Genomic DNA, 16,955 nt, shown 5'->3' on the forward strand with positions numbered 1-16,955 from the left:
TATGGTTTTCACCTCATAATAAAGGTGAAGACAATTTATAAGATGACAAATATTATTATTTACAAAAGTTTTAAATGTTTAGAAATACACAAATTCCATTTTCTGTGAAATCTTGAAATAAAATTATAATTATATTTATTGACCAATGTTATAATAATATCAATAACTAATTCACTTAAAATATTCGGTAAAGCGTTAAAGTAAAGTACAGGCTATATGTTACTGGAAGTAACAAAATTACAAGTTACATGAAGACATCAAGTCATATATATACAGCCAAGACAGGTCATTTTGTAAAGACTAAAGGTCAGTTTTATATTATTGGATACAGTAACAGGAGAGCATGTGCGCCGTGTCATTGTAACTTCTGTATTGTTAACCAGGCACAGCTGAAAGGTCAATATAATAAAAATAATAAATATATATATAAATGTATAATGTTATGAGATTTAAGCTGTTTAGTCTAAATATTTATGTTTTCATGCTATAATTTGTAGTCATTCTAATCCAGTGCAAACAAGCTTGGGCTTATGATATTTGCATCTTAAATTTGAACAACCAGTGTCACACTGACAATGGATCATTTCAATACAAGCCTGGGGAAGTGGCTCAACGGCATCTGGACAGGGACCAAGTTAACCTCGACGATACTCCATCAAATCGCTTTGGTAAAATCTGAAATGGTATAATAGCCTGTCTCCACACCAAATACTGATATTTAACCCTATGAAGGTGATACATAAATGCTTCGCTGGTTGGCGGGAGTTTGTCTGGTGCAACTACCTTCGCAAAAGTACGAAATTGGTCTGACCTAGTGATTTTAATGGTACTTTCTACAGTTTACACATGAAATGTTCAGATGACCTGATCTTCTCCAATGGCAAATCACCTTCTCCCACTCCCAAAGACAATTCGAAGTGGAGTTTGAATTCTTCCCAAGCAGTTTACTTGCTCTGTCCGCAAATGAATGATATATTGTCACTTCAAGTCAGTGCATGAAATTGTAGACATAATTTATGTGATCCTAAGGGTAGTTTATCAAATATCTCATTGACATTAAAAAGCTTGGGTTTCGTAGATGTTCCAGCTCACAACCACACGCTGCAATCTATGTTGTCACGATGGGTCAAGACAAGAATTAAAACATCAGTATCCCAAAATGAAACTATGATATTGTCAAATTGCCCAGCTTGGTGTATAGCATGCAAGACCATCCTCGATCTGCCTCCTCGTGGTTGCAGATCAGATTGTTGATGTCAATAGTTGGGTCAGAACATTGCATTTTCTCTTCCTGCTGAAAACCACTAGCAACATTAATGGTTTGTGATGTGGTAAATGTTCCATTATTTCATGACATAAGAAATTAGCCAGTTCTGCTTTGTTTTCATCCTGGCTGATGAAGTGTTGCCAGTTACATGACAATGGGACATTTCTATTTTCAATTACTACACTGACGGTTTGAGTACATCTTTGTCGACGACGTGCTCTAGCTGTGTCTTTGACTGTTTTCATTACAAACAAACAACAAACGTTTGATTTGGGACGTGGAACGTTAGGAGGCATAGATGCATATTTTATGGTACTTCCATTCAGCTGCTATTAGATCAGCAACACTAGCTATACGAACTCGCATCTTGTTGTTTAGATCAAATGATTCAATAATACTGTTAGTGACATAAAAAGATGTCACAGATATCAGCTTTTCCTTTGACTTTTCGTCTGGCAGAACATGCATTTTTGTCAACATAATTGCAGAAACAATACTTCTGGATTCCTTCAATGTTCCATTTGAAGTTACAGAAGTGGAACGAGACGGAGAAGTGCTTGGATTTTCCAGTGACGATACGTCAGTATGAGATCTTGGTTGTATTGATTTTCTTAATTAAGCATTCAATTTTACTCTTAATGTGTAAAGTCTGAGTAGCATTTTCTATGTCATAATACAGTTTTAGGTGGTACATTCAATTATGTCAATGTGACCAATAGCATCAAACGAGCTTGAATCTCGAAGACTGTCTGACATAACCTGCTTCTTTTATTACAAATAAAAAACGCAGTTATTTCAATTGCCAGAAAATATAAAAGCAAAGTAAATAGATATTTCATTATTTTAGTGACTTTCAATAAAACAACATTTTAATCAGATTTTAGTATAATAGTATAAAAAATCGCCATTGCAAATTGAAGAACAAGAAAAAATACCAGCTTTTTCAACAAGGCATTTTCCGGTGGACGGAAAGTTTGTTGTTTTAGGCACATGTTGTTCTCCTGAAATATAATTTAACTTGGTTAAAATGGAAAGAAATAAGCAACATGATGAAACGTAAAGTTAAAATCAAATGAAATAAATATAGCAATATTCGTTTTTACAGATAAGTCACGATTCGTGCTGTAACCCAATAAGAGACGTGTGTTCACATGACAAGTTAGTTCATTTGCTTGTTTCAGAAATTCGCACTATTTGGGCTAGCCATCCCCAATTTTTAACTTATATACTAGAGGGAAGGTAGCTAATCACTCACTGCCAACTCTAATCGATTAGTGGGTTTTGACTGTCAATTTTATAACACGTCCAAGGAACCAAGTGCGGAGCGCGATTTGGGGGTAACGGATTTTCAGTTAGGCGTAATAATTATTAGGCCTTGCTCGATCCCATTTGGAAAGAATCTAAAATCACAGCTAACACCAATTTTCACATAGGAAGGCAAGGGAAGAAGTGAGTTTGACAAACTAGACATTGCATTATGCAAATAACAATATTAATATCACGCCTTATAGAGGTCACATACTACGACCTTTTGAACTTACATATTCTGGTGCAATTGGTGACTTACTTGAGCTCAGTGGATGATAACACCTTAGTAAAACTGGTCGACACGGAGTGAACTGTATAATTACCGGCTTCAATAACAGCCAGCATATATGTGAAAGTCTTTGAAAACTCGTGGAATCTCAACAAGTTATTCCAGATTTTAAATATTCTCTGAAAACGGCTTTCAAAGGAGTTGTCAAGGATACCTTATTAACACTGATTTTTCTGTGTTGTTCTTAGTGACTGTTCTCCGTATTGAAGTAAAATGTGATTAAATGTAAAGATGTAAAACACCTGTATCAGAGGAGGACTGGTAATATCACTGACTAAATTTTAATATCAGAATTAGTATATAAGTAGTATGTCATTTACATCACACATAGAAAAAATGAATATTTTTGACAAAGATTTCAGTTCAATAGGGTCAACAGAAACAACATGGACAACATTTACATTTTGCCTGGAGAAATGTTGTTGTGTATAAAAATATTTTTACATATGCAAATAAGATGATTGTAAAAACAATTTAAGCACACGTGACCACTCTAATAACAAGACAACTTCATTTATATTATTTGAATATTTTTACCTTTTTCACAATAATATTTCTGAACAACAATAACAGAAAATGGAATCTACTATTAAAAAAAGAATTTAAAAAAAGGAAATCTATCATAATTTACCAAATCTACAGCATTGAGAGTTCGAACTAATTTTGTAAAACAAATATCTTCATACAATAGTTTGTGACATTTCAAAATATCTGAGCAATACGAGTTGGGAAGAGTTAAAAGTTTGGAAGTAAAAGATCAAGAATGCTATGTAAGTATAATGCGGCAAAGCTACATAGTACTGTGAATACTAAGGGGTGAATTTGGACTGTTTAACTTTTCACCGATATTCCATCTTCTATTTTTACTACATGTTCTTCAAAGCATAAAACGTATTTATTTAAATCTGGAGATATCTTTGGAGCCATAGATATAATTTTAAGTAAAAATAATCACGATATTAAAATCTCCCCTCCAAAAATATAAGAGAAAATATACTTTGATATTGAATACGAAACTAAATTTATAAAACTGGACATAGATCCAACTAAAACAAGAGAATGGGAATTACAAAGGTACTTATCAAAATGTAAAAAGTGAATAATGTAGTGCCATAGATTTATATATATCATCAAATAAAGCCCCAGTGTTTTATCATTCTGGTATAACGTAAGATATAAGTATGGTTGATCTATTAGACCAATCATGTAAGTAATATCGGTACATATAATCATAAACTTGATGGTTTTCTATTGAAGTTTTTGGAATCATTGACTAATAACTAAACTTACGGTGAAATATAACTTTGGTTTTTATTCAAGAAGTACAAGAAACGAATTTTAGTAATAATGTCTACTACGCTAGTTTTGTTACAGAGTATTCCTGTACTAACTTTCTGTTGGACGTGACTATAAATCTGTGCTCTGAACTTTCACATCAAGATGAAAATAATGAAATTGTATTCCCAAGGACTTGTTTCAGCTCGTGAAGTTTACCGCAAATGAATCTCATTTTCAAATTGAGGAAAATTTGTACGACCAAGTATAGATTGTGTAGCTAAGGGGGAAAAAACATTTCATCACTGCTAATTTGTTCTTTTGCTATCTGAAAAAATGACCTTCTCCGTTTAAACCATAGAAGGTGTGTCGGTGGTAATTTATTAGTTGGAACGTGTGAAGAGTTTTTAAGTTTTCCTCAAAGATAAGAATATAATACCAAGTTCATAATTGAACACCATTAACTTTGTCAACTTCCAAATCTTGACACCTTCATTCGTTACATAATACGGTAAATTTACATGTCAACTGTACCATAAATACGTTCATATGTTTATAATAAATGCTGATAATTTAATGCCACTTTCTTTTAAGAAAGATCTATAAAAAAACAGTAATTCATCGAATATATAAATTTGCATGCATGTGATTTTTTTTTCATAAATAACTTGAAAATATAAAAACGTTTTAAACTGAAAACGCCCTTCCAACAGATAAGTTATTTAGTTTTTACCATATACAGGTAATAAGGAAAATAATTTAGAAATAGACTGTGTAATTTGTGACATCAGGCTTACCTACAAGTTGATTTGAGAAGTATCTTTACATTTGAATGTAAATTACAAAATGTTTTCAAATTTAAATATCGAACATCTATGTTCATTACTTACAATGTTTTATTTATGACATTTATACCTATTTATCCATTAATATGTGCACATGGCTTCAATGTTGTTTACAAGAACGTGCATATTTGAAACAATGTCATTCTCCAGAATGAAACAATAATTTGGTATTCTATTATTCAAGCGACATTATATATGTTTTAAATAATAAACGTCCCAGTATCAAGACCTTTCCTCTACACAGAACGTTAGACAGTGTGCTATTGTATGAATAACATTATAAATACTCAGAACAGTACGGACAGTACAGCAAAGAACTAATGTTTATGAAGATAACAGTCACTTAGTTAAACCTTCATATTGATAAAAACTGTAATTTCATTCTTTCATTCGGTATTTTGATTTATTTCAACTGTATTTTATAAAATACCAAAGAAGTTAGCAAACGTAACAATGTAAACTGGTCATTCTCTCTGGTTCAGTAAAACTTCGATATACTCTGAATCAAGGTTATAAAGACAGCGTTAAACTGACCGGTTCAATAATATTTGTATTCACTTTATCAGTGCATGAATATGGTTTTAAGCGTCTAGTGGTTCATGTAGTGCTTTTTATATTTTCGGAACCAGAATATTCATATTAGATTTTCCGTTGGAAGAAAATGGAACTGTAACACAAACGTTGACTAAAAACAGGTTAGAAAACAAGCACTTTATTTTTAACAAGGAATTAAAACAAGTATTTAAGACAAAAGTAGATGGAAAGAAAAAAGATAAAAAGATTTATTATGAATACTAAAAGTTCTGTTAGTGTTACATGTTTCTGAAAAGTAAATAAATAAATATATATATATATATGGGTAAGAGTTCTGTTACAAGAAAAATTCTGGTTATTTCCAAAGGGGCTCAACGTTAAGATTGAGGGTTTATAGTGCCAAATTCGGAGTTTGATCCCTGCGTTGGACATAGTACAACTAGAACAATGCGCAGTTTTGGTTTAAGAAACAAACGAGCTAAAAATCATTTTCAGCAAAGACACGAAAAAAAAAGTTTCCTCCTTTATAATCAGCATACCTCGTTTCAGCCCCCCAGTGGCACAGTGGTATGTCTGCGGACTTACAACGCTAGAATCCGGGTTTCGATACCCGTGGTGGGCAGAGCACAGATAGCCCTGTGTAGCTTTGTGCATAATTAAAAACAAACAAACCTCGTTTCAATCTGTTAAATATTTTGTAATTACGAAGAAAATGTCATTGAACAAAATCTGCTGGTATTCAGTATCTGATATGCATACTCTTCAAATTTAGTAAAATTTTGATTGCTTATTCACAATAGTATGCATACAATTTTAATCATCAATATTCTCTTATTTTGGCCGCAAACTTTGATTTCACATTATTATGTAGCAATTTTTACTTGTTTTCCGCATCTTTTTTTTACAGCTATGAAGTTTTTAATTAAACTCACTCTTTTTTTGTTGTACATTAGGTACAAATAACCACAAAGGACATACATTTGATACTCAGATATAGTTTAGAATAATTAGCATTAAGCACCTATTAAAGTTGGAGACATCATAACTGCATATGGGTTTCTTCCATACTTCAACAACTTTGAGTTCATATCTTTCAGTTGATTTAATTTTGTCCACCCATTTTTCAACCAAGTTGTTTTTCAGTAGATACCATGTTCATTGCCTAGTTTTATATAGTAGATAAAGTGTTATTATCGATACAAAATACTATGCAAATATCGTGGGAAAAGTTTTACACGCTGGTGGTTATGGGCTCATAAGTTCCAGATTTCGTGTCTGAATTTTATAAATTAAAACGTTTACCTTTAAGAATACCCTAACGTGAAGTAGGAATACCTTTAAGAATACCCTAACGTGAAGTAGGAATACCTTTAAGAATACCCTAACGTGAAGTAGGAATACCTTTAAGAATGCCCTAACGTGAAGTAGGAATTTCAACGCCATCGAGGTAGCCAATTATTCTCCAGACGAACACAAACAGTTACGAGATTTTGGAGTAATTTTTACCCATATTTCCTAGAATACACAAGCTACTACAATAAAACTTGCCTTTAAGCTAGGGGATATTATATATGCCAGTTTTGTATCAGATTTGGAAGAAGTCGATTTGGGGAAAGTTTGTTGGTTTCTTTTTTTTTCACTGGTGCGAAGAAGAAGAAAAATTTTAAGCTAAAAGCGATTTCTTTAAAAAATTGGCATGTTATGTAAGGAGACCTGAGAGACCTATCATACAAAAATTTCGAGAGTTTTAACTAACAGGGGCGAATATACGGAGAGTGAAAAACCCAAAGTTTTCATTCATGTTACTAACACACTGGGTGTCGTGCGGTTTTTTTTTGTTTTGTTTTTCGCCGCACGACACACCACCGTGTGTCTTAATGTTGATTACACTTTACTTTGAGTACCCTCACATTAAAAGTATAATAATACGATTATAGACAATAAGGTAAAATATTAGGGAATCTTTTAAGAACACAACATGCCCAACCAAGAATGATAGATATGAAAATATTTAAGCTGATACATAAAATGTTTTAAGACACCAAAGTTGCTTAGCAAGCGTTACTATAGCAACGAAAAATAAAGTTATTATATTGGATTAAAGGTATTACACATAGAGTCCTTCCAGGATTTCCTTAAAGAAACATTGGATATAACTAATTGGTAATTAGTATTTAATAATAAAAACAAATCTGTAAATAATTAGTAATCAAATTTATGTGGTCGTATAGACTATTAATCTTCACAACGATTACTGTAAGGATTACGTTATACACACAAAGTCCTAATCACGCAGTTTTCAGGATATTTTAAACACTAACCAAATAAAATAAAGTGATAAAGTAGGCCTAATAAAGTATATATATATATATAAGATTAATTGTTCTTTTAATATGAATTCATGATCAATTCTTAATCCTGTTATATGTAATGCTCGTTTTAAGAGCGAGAAATCAAACTGTGATGCCCTGAAAGCGTCTTTGGTTTTTGTACTCATCTACAGAATGAAATTATTACTAAAAATATAATGGAAAGCAAATAATATCTAACAGTAAGAAAAGAAACAAAACGAGTTAAATAAGTTTTCATGGTGTAGATATTTATCAACAAGTATATTTTTCCCTAATTACTGATGTTTACGTTTCATTAATCAATGATATTTATAAAATGACTATGATTTTGTTTGTTTGTTGTTAAGCTCTGCCCATCCTGCGTATTGTGACTTAATTTGTAGCATCATAATCCTTCAGACTTGCCCTTAAGCCACCGGAGGCACCCGAATATTATTTTGTTTGTTTGTGACAGAGCTTAACAACAAACACACAAAATCATAGTCAGATGCCCCCGGTGGCTCAAGGGCAAGTCTGAGGGCTTACAATACCCAGAGCGGGGAGAGCTTAACAAGCTCTGGGTATTGTAAGCCCACAGACATGCCCTTGAGCCATCGGAGGCATCTTTCTATGATTTTGTTTGTTTGTTGTTAAGCTCTGCCCGCTCTGGGTATTGTAGGCCCTGAGACATGCCCTTAAGCTACCGGGGGCATCTGACTATGATTTTGTTTGTTTGTTGTTAAGCTCTGTCAGCTCTGGCTATTGTAAGCCCTGAGACTTGCCCTTGAGCCACCGGGGGCACATGACTATGATTTTGTTTGTTTGTTGTTAAGCTCTGTCAGCTGTGGGTATTGTAAGTCCTCAGACTTGCCCTTGAGCCACCGGGGGCATCTGACTATGATTTTGTTTGTTTGCTGTTAAGCTCTGTCAGCTCTGGCTATTGTAAGCACTCAGACTTGCCCTTGAGCCACCGAGGCACATGACTATGAACCTTTGTATTTTGAACACTTTTTTGGCTGCTTGAATATTTCATGGACAAGATTTTAATATTGAAAGTCTAATGTTTTCATATTTATCTGAAAAACGAGGGATTCAATTAGTTAAACAAAAAATCAAATTTCCTACAAGATGAGGAGATCAGCTGCCCTCATATTTTTTCCTACTCTTTGTCTAGTGCATTGTTAAGTATAATTGTGCTTGTATGACATACATATAACCCTCTTATGAAAAATTGATAATCCTGAAAAACTCGTACTGAAATCCTTCTGGGCCTGTATTTTGCAAATGAGGGTTGGTAGCAATCAACGTCATGAAAATAACACATGTTTAGATCAAATTCAGATGTTATACTCGCGATCCTTCCACTATAGCATGTTTCTTACGGACACATTCACATTTTACATTTGTGTGACGACTTCCTGCAAGATTTGATCCAAATGAAAGCTTAATACAATTACGTGTGCAAGTACCAGGAAAAACATGAATCAATACTGTTCAGCACTATAGAACAGAATGCGTATTTATTACCTTTAAATTACGAAAACTTATCGGGAGAACTGATTACATGACTTAGAAACAGTAAAACAATACTTCGTAATACGAACGAGAATGGAAAAAAATACAAAACAAGTACATGACCTGGAAACAGTAAAACTATACTTCGTAAGACGAACGTGAATGGAAAAAATACAAAACAAGTACATGACCTGGAAACAGTAAAACTATACTTCGTAATACTAACGTGAATGGAATAAACACGAAACAAGTACATGACCTGGAAACAGTAAAACTATACTTCGTAAAACGAACGTTAATGGAAAAAACACAAAACAAGTACATGACCTGGAAACAGTAAACTATACTTCGTAATACGAACGAGAATTGAAAAAACACAAAACAAGTACATGACCTGGAAACAGTAAAACTATACTTCGTAAAACGAACGGGAATGGAAAAAAAACACAAAACAAGTAAGAACTAGTTTTACTTTACTTGTTCAGATTCAATGTGTAACAATAAAGGCATACGATTAAAAAAGACCAACAGCAATAAGAAGATGAACCTGCCTTTTTTTCAAGGTGAACTGGTAAAGCCATTCTTACTTCTTCGAATTACGCTCTTTGATTTTTTCGAACCAAAACTCCTGTTCAGTTTTATCATAAATAAAAAATAAGGTCTGACAAAAATCGAAGGAGCAGAAATGATACCGTTTTGAATATAAATAAATAACTATATATATATATCACATATTTAACCGTTATGCATATAAATAAATAACTATATATATATATCACATATTTATTTTTGAAAATAATGAAACTACGCACACATCTCGCGCATAACATAAAATCAAGCATATATAAATTCTGTACATGGGTGGTACTAGTGGACAGCAACGTGATGTACACGTAAGATATTACCGCTGTAACCAGAAATTCGAGGATTTAGCTGGCAGTTAACGCAGGTAAGAAACAACTGAAGGTAAAGAGCCGTAAATGCAACAATGTTAGAAATCTTGAAAAATGAAAAACAATAAAATCAATCCTTATTCGTACATAATATTTTTGTAACGGTTTCTTTCGTCCTTTGGTAAGCTAATCTTTAAAATGAAAACAGTAAAAAAACTGTACAGCTTCTAGACAAAAAGACGACACTACTGACTGATTTGAATACAGTCAGCCTTCATATAGAAGCGCTTAAACAATGGGAAGCATATAATTCAAATATATATTTTATAAACGTAAATAAAATAACGACCTATATCTCCAGAATGTAACGTTATTAGCTCAGTATTTCGCTATTACAGCTTCGTCAGGAGCTATCTATTTCCTACCAGTTCACTAATCCAGTTTAATCAGTGCAATGAAGTTGAGATGAACACACCGACAGTCCAGAATGGGAAGAACTATCAGTAGTAGAGTTTCTTAAGGAGCATGCTAGATCTGGTCAGTAGTAGAGTTTCTTAAGGTGTATGCTAGATGTGGTCAGTAGTAGATTTTCTTAAGGTGCATGCTAGATCTGGTCAGTAGTAGATCTTCTTAGGGTGCATGCTAGATGTGGTCAATAGTAGAGTTTCTTAAGGTGCATGCTAGATGTGGTCAGTAGCAGAGTTTCTTAAGGTGCATGCTAGAGTGTTCAATAGTAGATTTTCTTAAGGTGCATGCTAGATTTGGTCAGTAGTAGATTTTCTTAGGGTGCATGCTAGATGTGGTCAATAGTAGAGTTTCTTAAGGTGCATGCTAGATGTGGTCAATAGTAGAGTTTCTTAAGGTGCATGCTAGATCTGGTCAATAGTAGAGTTTCTTAAGGTGCATGCTAGATGTGGTCAATAGTAGAGTTTCTTAAGGTGCATGCTAGATCTGGTCAGTAGTAGATTTCTAACTCCGATTAAAGTCTAGAAACGTCTTAGAATGTTTAAATATTGTAATTTAAATTACAAAAGGGTAGTTCTGATAGTATCCTTTAATATTATAAACCGAAAGCACCTGTTTCATTGTTTTTACCACACGAAACAAACAGTCTGTGAAATTTAATATTTTCTTATAAGAACTATCTCAAAGATCAAACGATTATTCAAAATTTAGTTTTGTTAAGCATTACAAAACAGTTAAAAACATATTGTAAATTTAAAATATTACCACATCAGAAAAAACAAACAAACACAATTTATAATAAAAAGAAATAAGGAAAGTAAACTTAATAATTCATTAAGTATTTCATAATAAATACCTTCAGTAATTATCTAAGGGGTTAGTATTTATTTTACATTTAGGGATTATTTTTTTTAAATTTTTATAGCAATTAAACCAGGGTAATATTTCGTACAAGCTGAGGTATTCGTCCTTTGTCCGGGTTATGAACGTAAAAAAAATGTGTGGGTGTATGCTATGATCAATAACACAAAAATCCTAACTTTCACACAATTTATTTATAACATAACATATTATTATTCATTATTGCCTGATCCAAAGGTTTATATAAGCTTTAAGAACTAAATATGCATATACTTAAAACATGATATACACTATGTGGTGGTCATGGTAATTTTGTAGGAAGAGGTAGCGGTGGTAGGGGTGCTTTCTGTTACCTGCTTTCAACATCCAGCTCTTAATATCATTCCACAGTGTTTCACGTGATTAATTAATTGACGATCATTAGCTGCGGAATTGTGTCACGGGCCGAAGTTGAAAGATCGTGGGTCAAAGAAGGAAGTGGGTATAACTAAGAGATGGCTCTTCATATTAGTGTTATGGTGGCTGTTGGAGTATAAACATCATCTGAATTTATGTATTACTGTAATAGTGGCAGCCATTTCTTCATTGCATTCATTCATAGAGAGTGCTAGCGCTTTCTCTTATATAGTTAAGACGTTTGTGTGCCCTACGCCACACTTTGTGTAATGTTGTATTATAGAATATTATAGTTTATTTTTTGTGTAAAGACGTGGCGTCATCTAGGTATGTAGTTAACGTTAATTTACCTCAAAGACAAAGAATGTCAAATAACAGGAATAATGGGGGTTGTAGGGAGTTGCAAATCCCCATTAACATGCACCTTGTTCCTAACTATCGTCCCACAAAGTTTGGTTCAGATTGGTCCAGCGACCTAGGAGTAGTTAGTTAACGGAAAAACAGACAAACACACAGATTTTTTTTTGTACTTTATATATATATAGATTATACCAGCTCCAATATGTAGTTAAAATACCTCTTTGGTGGCGACACACAGCAAAAGATAACTTACATGTTGAAGAATGAAATAAGATACAAAAACAATTGACCTAAAACTTAAAATAACTGAAAAAACGCACCAGCTAAAACTTGTCAAATTTACACACAAGGTTTCGAGAGATTGCGAGCTCTCGTCATCAGGGGCACAACAATTCAGTATTATACAAGATAAATAAGCTAGATCAAACAAAAACATACCCTCTGATGACGTCACCTACTAAATGCAGCATGAAATGTTAAATATGGAACGATAAAGAACTATGTATCCTAAATATAACATGTTAACCGACAACAGAATGTCAATGACATTTTATTCTATATGCGCTTTATTGAATCATTTATTATATAGAGTTTTTCTATAATTCAAGTAATACGATTCTGCTTGTACTCTGTCCAATTTTAACATCAATAACATATTTCACAAACATATCAAATAGCTTTATTTTTATGTCACCACAGACAGACATACTGTTTTTCTATTGTTTCCTCTTCTTCCAAATACTTTTCAATCGACCGCCATTCCTTTATTACCCGACGGATTGACTTGAACCTTGGTAAGGTTATATTTTGGTCCAATACGCCCGGACTCTATTTCATGTTTTTGATTTAGGCCTTTTTAAGGATTTTATGGGTTCAAAGGTAAAACCATCCAAAAGTTTATATTTTTGGCTTCTGTCCGGTCATATTTACAGCAATCAATATGAAACAAGTATAGATTTTCATGTGTCCAACACTTTGACTTAAAACAGTTGGATTTGCCCATTTGGAGGCTGTTGGGGGGTCAAAGATCACAAAAATGCATAATTTTGGGGTTTTGAGTCAATTACTCGGCCGAATTTTGATCACTTTACATGGAATTTCATACACAGACACTTGTCCATATGTTCGTATGTTCGTGTTATCAACGGTACGGACCATATTTGGTAGAACAATGAGAAATAATATTCTACGCCAAGTGTCATCAAAATCGGATCATTTATGACTGTGTTATAGAGTAAAAATAGTGTGAAATATCTGTTCCCTTGTTAACAGATAGGAATCTTGTTTATTTCCGTGACATTGCTGTGATCTCAACCTTAGACCTATGCCATCGAAAACTAATTATTTCTAAGATGGGTCATAGTCCAAATTCATACCAGCTTTCGTCCAAATCTATTCAGCCGTTTTCGAGAAATGTTGCTGATAAACACGCACACATACAGAGGGGTGAAAGCATAACTTAGGCAACTTGCGACTTATGAACTTAACACTGAGATTTTGATTAAGTAGAATCCGTTGACCTATGTACACTCAATTTATCATTTACACAGTAAATATAAAGTTACATAAACCACACTAGTTAATTCTTTGCATTTAGATGGGTCACTTATATAAACTGTGGGGGGTCTAAACAACTACTTAGGGTGAAGAATTATTGAACAGTTTTTCACTGAATATAGTCCGCATACTAGTGAGAATGGGGGGAAGGGGATAAATAGTGATACCTCTTCCAATTAACTCGCCATGTGCGGTCCTGCAGCTAACGTGGAAGAAAGCAAAGTGGCGATATAAAACTGGTGGCAACACGCTGTGCATGATTACATATGGCGAGGGTTTTCTTAGCAGTCTAGTAACTGTGAATTACAGTAACCAGAATGCATATATTATAAAACAATTTGTAGTAATAGCTCGGAACTTATTATTGACTTATTTTCAAAGCTATTCGAGACATCATCGTTTTCAAAATACTTTGAAATAACAGTTTTGTCACATATCTTAAAATCCCTGTATCTATATATGTATATATTACTACTTAATAAATAGCATACGAATACAGATGTATATTCAATAGGCTATTTGACATTTACGGAATGTAAAGTTTGAAGATGTTTCAATATCATTGGTAGAAAATACACATTCATCACTACACTACTTTCATATTTCCAGTTATTTGTAACCAATTGCTATCATTATATACTCTGTGTAACATTCAGTGACGGGTTTAATGTTTAAAAAAAAACATGAAAGATGAATTTTTTTGTAAAATTGTAACAAATATAAAAAGGAAATTAAAATTATTGTTGACATCCATCATTTTGAATTAGAGCATATTTTTATAGAATTATAAAATGTGACATACACTATAAATCCGTCGAAAGCAACATGTTATAGAACTAAAACAATAAGCCTATCGAGTGTACAATTTGGAAATAACCTGTCGTGTATGGGAATGTATAAAATTTTTGTCTCTTAGTTTTTTCCGGCGAACCTGTTCTTTTCAAAAGGACCACTAAAAGCTAAAATTTTAATTGAGCATTTTCTATAAAATGTTTTTATAATAGCTGCAAAAGAAACACATAGTCAGTTTTTAAGTGTTAGTGTTTGTTTTAGCAAAGCCACAGCGGTCTATCTGCTGTGTCCTCCAAGGGGAATCGAACCCCCTGTTTGCAATGTTGTAAATCCGAAATCTTATCGCTGTCCCATCCCAGTGAGCAAGAGATAAAAAAAAAGATACTTAGCTTACTGTAGTAACACATGAAACGTTGCTCTCTCTTAATATATATATATACATGCATTGTTCTAAATGCTATTGTGGTTCAAAAGGAACATAATCGTAGTATTAAACAATGAAACTCCACGTAAAAGGTGAAAGCTCTTTGGGCCTAAGAAACGTGGGGATCTATTCGCTCATATTTCAACGAATTACAAGTCTGTGAGCTAAAAGCTTGAGAAGCAGACCTTTTTAGAATGATGAGCAAAGTGTAAAAATCTACAACATTAAAAGTTGCTGTTTTTTATGCAATAACTTGTTTGCATCGCATTAGTCGTTTTTAAAACGTGATGATTTTTATTTGATTAGCTTTATTTTGATTTTTGCGGAACGTTAGTACAGCACTCATCTGTTCTGAATTTTTTAAAGGCACAGAAAATGACATCGAAAAGTTACAAACTAGCATTCCAGCTTGGTGGGAATAAGAATTCAAACAACATTAGCTGTCAGTGCTGGAAAACTGAAAACTTCAGACTCTCTGTAACTTTCCTTAGATGAATCACTTTTTCTTGTTCTAAGTTTTCACTGCTTAAAGAAATGGATTGTCTATATCCATCTATATAAAAGCTAGTGTGTGTCACGTCACGCCACGCTTGTTTTCTCGAAATAGGAGGAGTCATAAAAGCCAAAATGCATTTATCTGTCTGCCCATTACGATTTTAGTGACGGGGTGCAAGGGGGCCGTGAGAGGGATGCCGTGAAACCTTATAAGTGTACTGAGTGATGGTATAATAAACCTAAAGTAAAGACCTAGAGCCTAGGGCATAAAATGTATCATGAAAGTAAAAATATCGATTCAATTTTAAACTTGAATCGTTTTGTAATAAAGCTACTTTCTGTTATATCACCAACGTTTTTAATTAATAACAAATCTCTATAATCAACGGAGAGTCTAAATAAAGAAATCAACAAATATTTTCCAGTTTTGTTGTCTATACATTTCATTTTATACTTTCAGTACATAGACTAACAACAATATTAGTTATACTTTTGTTGCTGAGGTCCATTAAACAACAACTCGAATATAGTAAAATTTTTCCCAACTCGCATTTTAAAGCTCAAAATATAGCTTTGTAAAAGAAATAATTTGACCTAGTTCATGCTTAATTCTGTTTATCAGAAGGGCTTCTCTAATTCATGTGTAGGTTGGCCCTGTTGAAGAGCTCTGAATTTCGGAACTGGTGAGACATGTTCCAATCCGTGCGATACCATAAAATATTCCCCTCACTTTAAGCTGCAGGTGCGTTGTAAGAGAGACTGTGAACCCCTTAGTGTGGATGGTAGGGTGCTTCTAACTGGCTGCCTTTCCTTCGGCCATATTTTAAAATTAGAAGCGGCCACAGATGCTTTAGTAGCTTTGCATTGAATGCAAAACACAAATACTTTTTCAATCCTCATTGCACATTCGCCCATTCGTTCTTCTTACCATAGATATATGCTGCTTAGGATAATAAAAAGTATACATACATGTCTGATTAATGTATTGGTAATAGTATAGATAACGAAAAGAAAACTAGCTGCGCCAGACAAACAAAGCAAGTTGCAAAATGTATTTTTTGTAAGAATAGATTATTAGAAAGTCATATGATTTTGAGATAAGTCGAGTGTTCTCACCCTCTTGTGTGATGAAGACAATTATTACGTTGAAAGACATGGCATGAAACATTAATTATAGTATTCTGGCACTTGTGTATAAAGTTAGAATCATAAATAATATTCAACGTTAAACTGGTACACAATTAAAAACATTTTATTTAGGCCTATCTGTGGCCTTCAAAAAGTTGACGATTCTACATGTTTCGACGTTACTCCTGAGGATGACGTTGTTACGTCGAAAAATGTAGAGT

Source organism: Limulus polyphemus, unplaced genomic scaffold (genome assembly GCF_000517525.1).
Source record: "Limulus polyphemus unplaced genomic scaffold, Limulus_polyphemus-2.1.2 Scaffold1287, whole genome shotgun sequence".
Taxonomy (NCBI): Eukaryota; Metazoa; Arthropoda; class Merostomata; order Xiphosura; family Limulidae; genus Limulus; species Limulus polyphemus.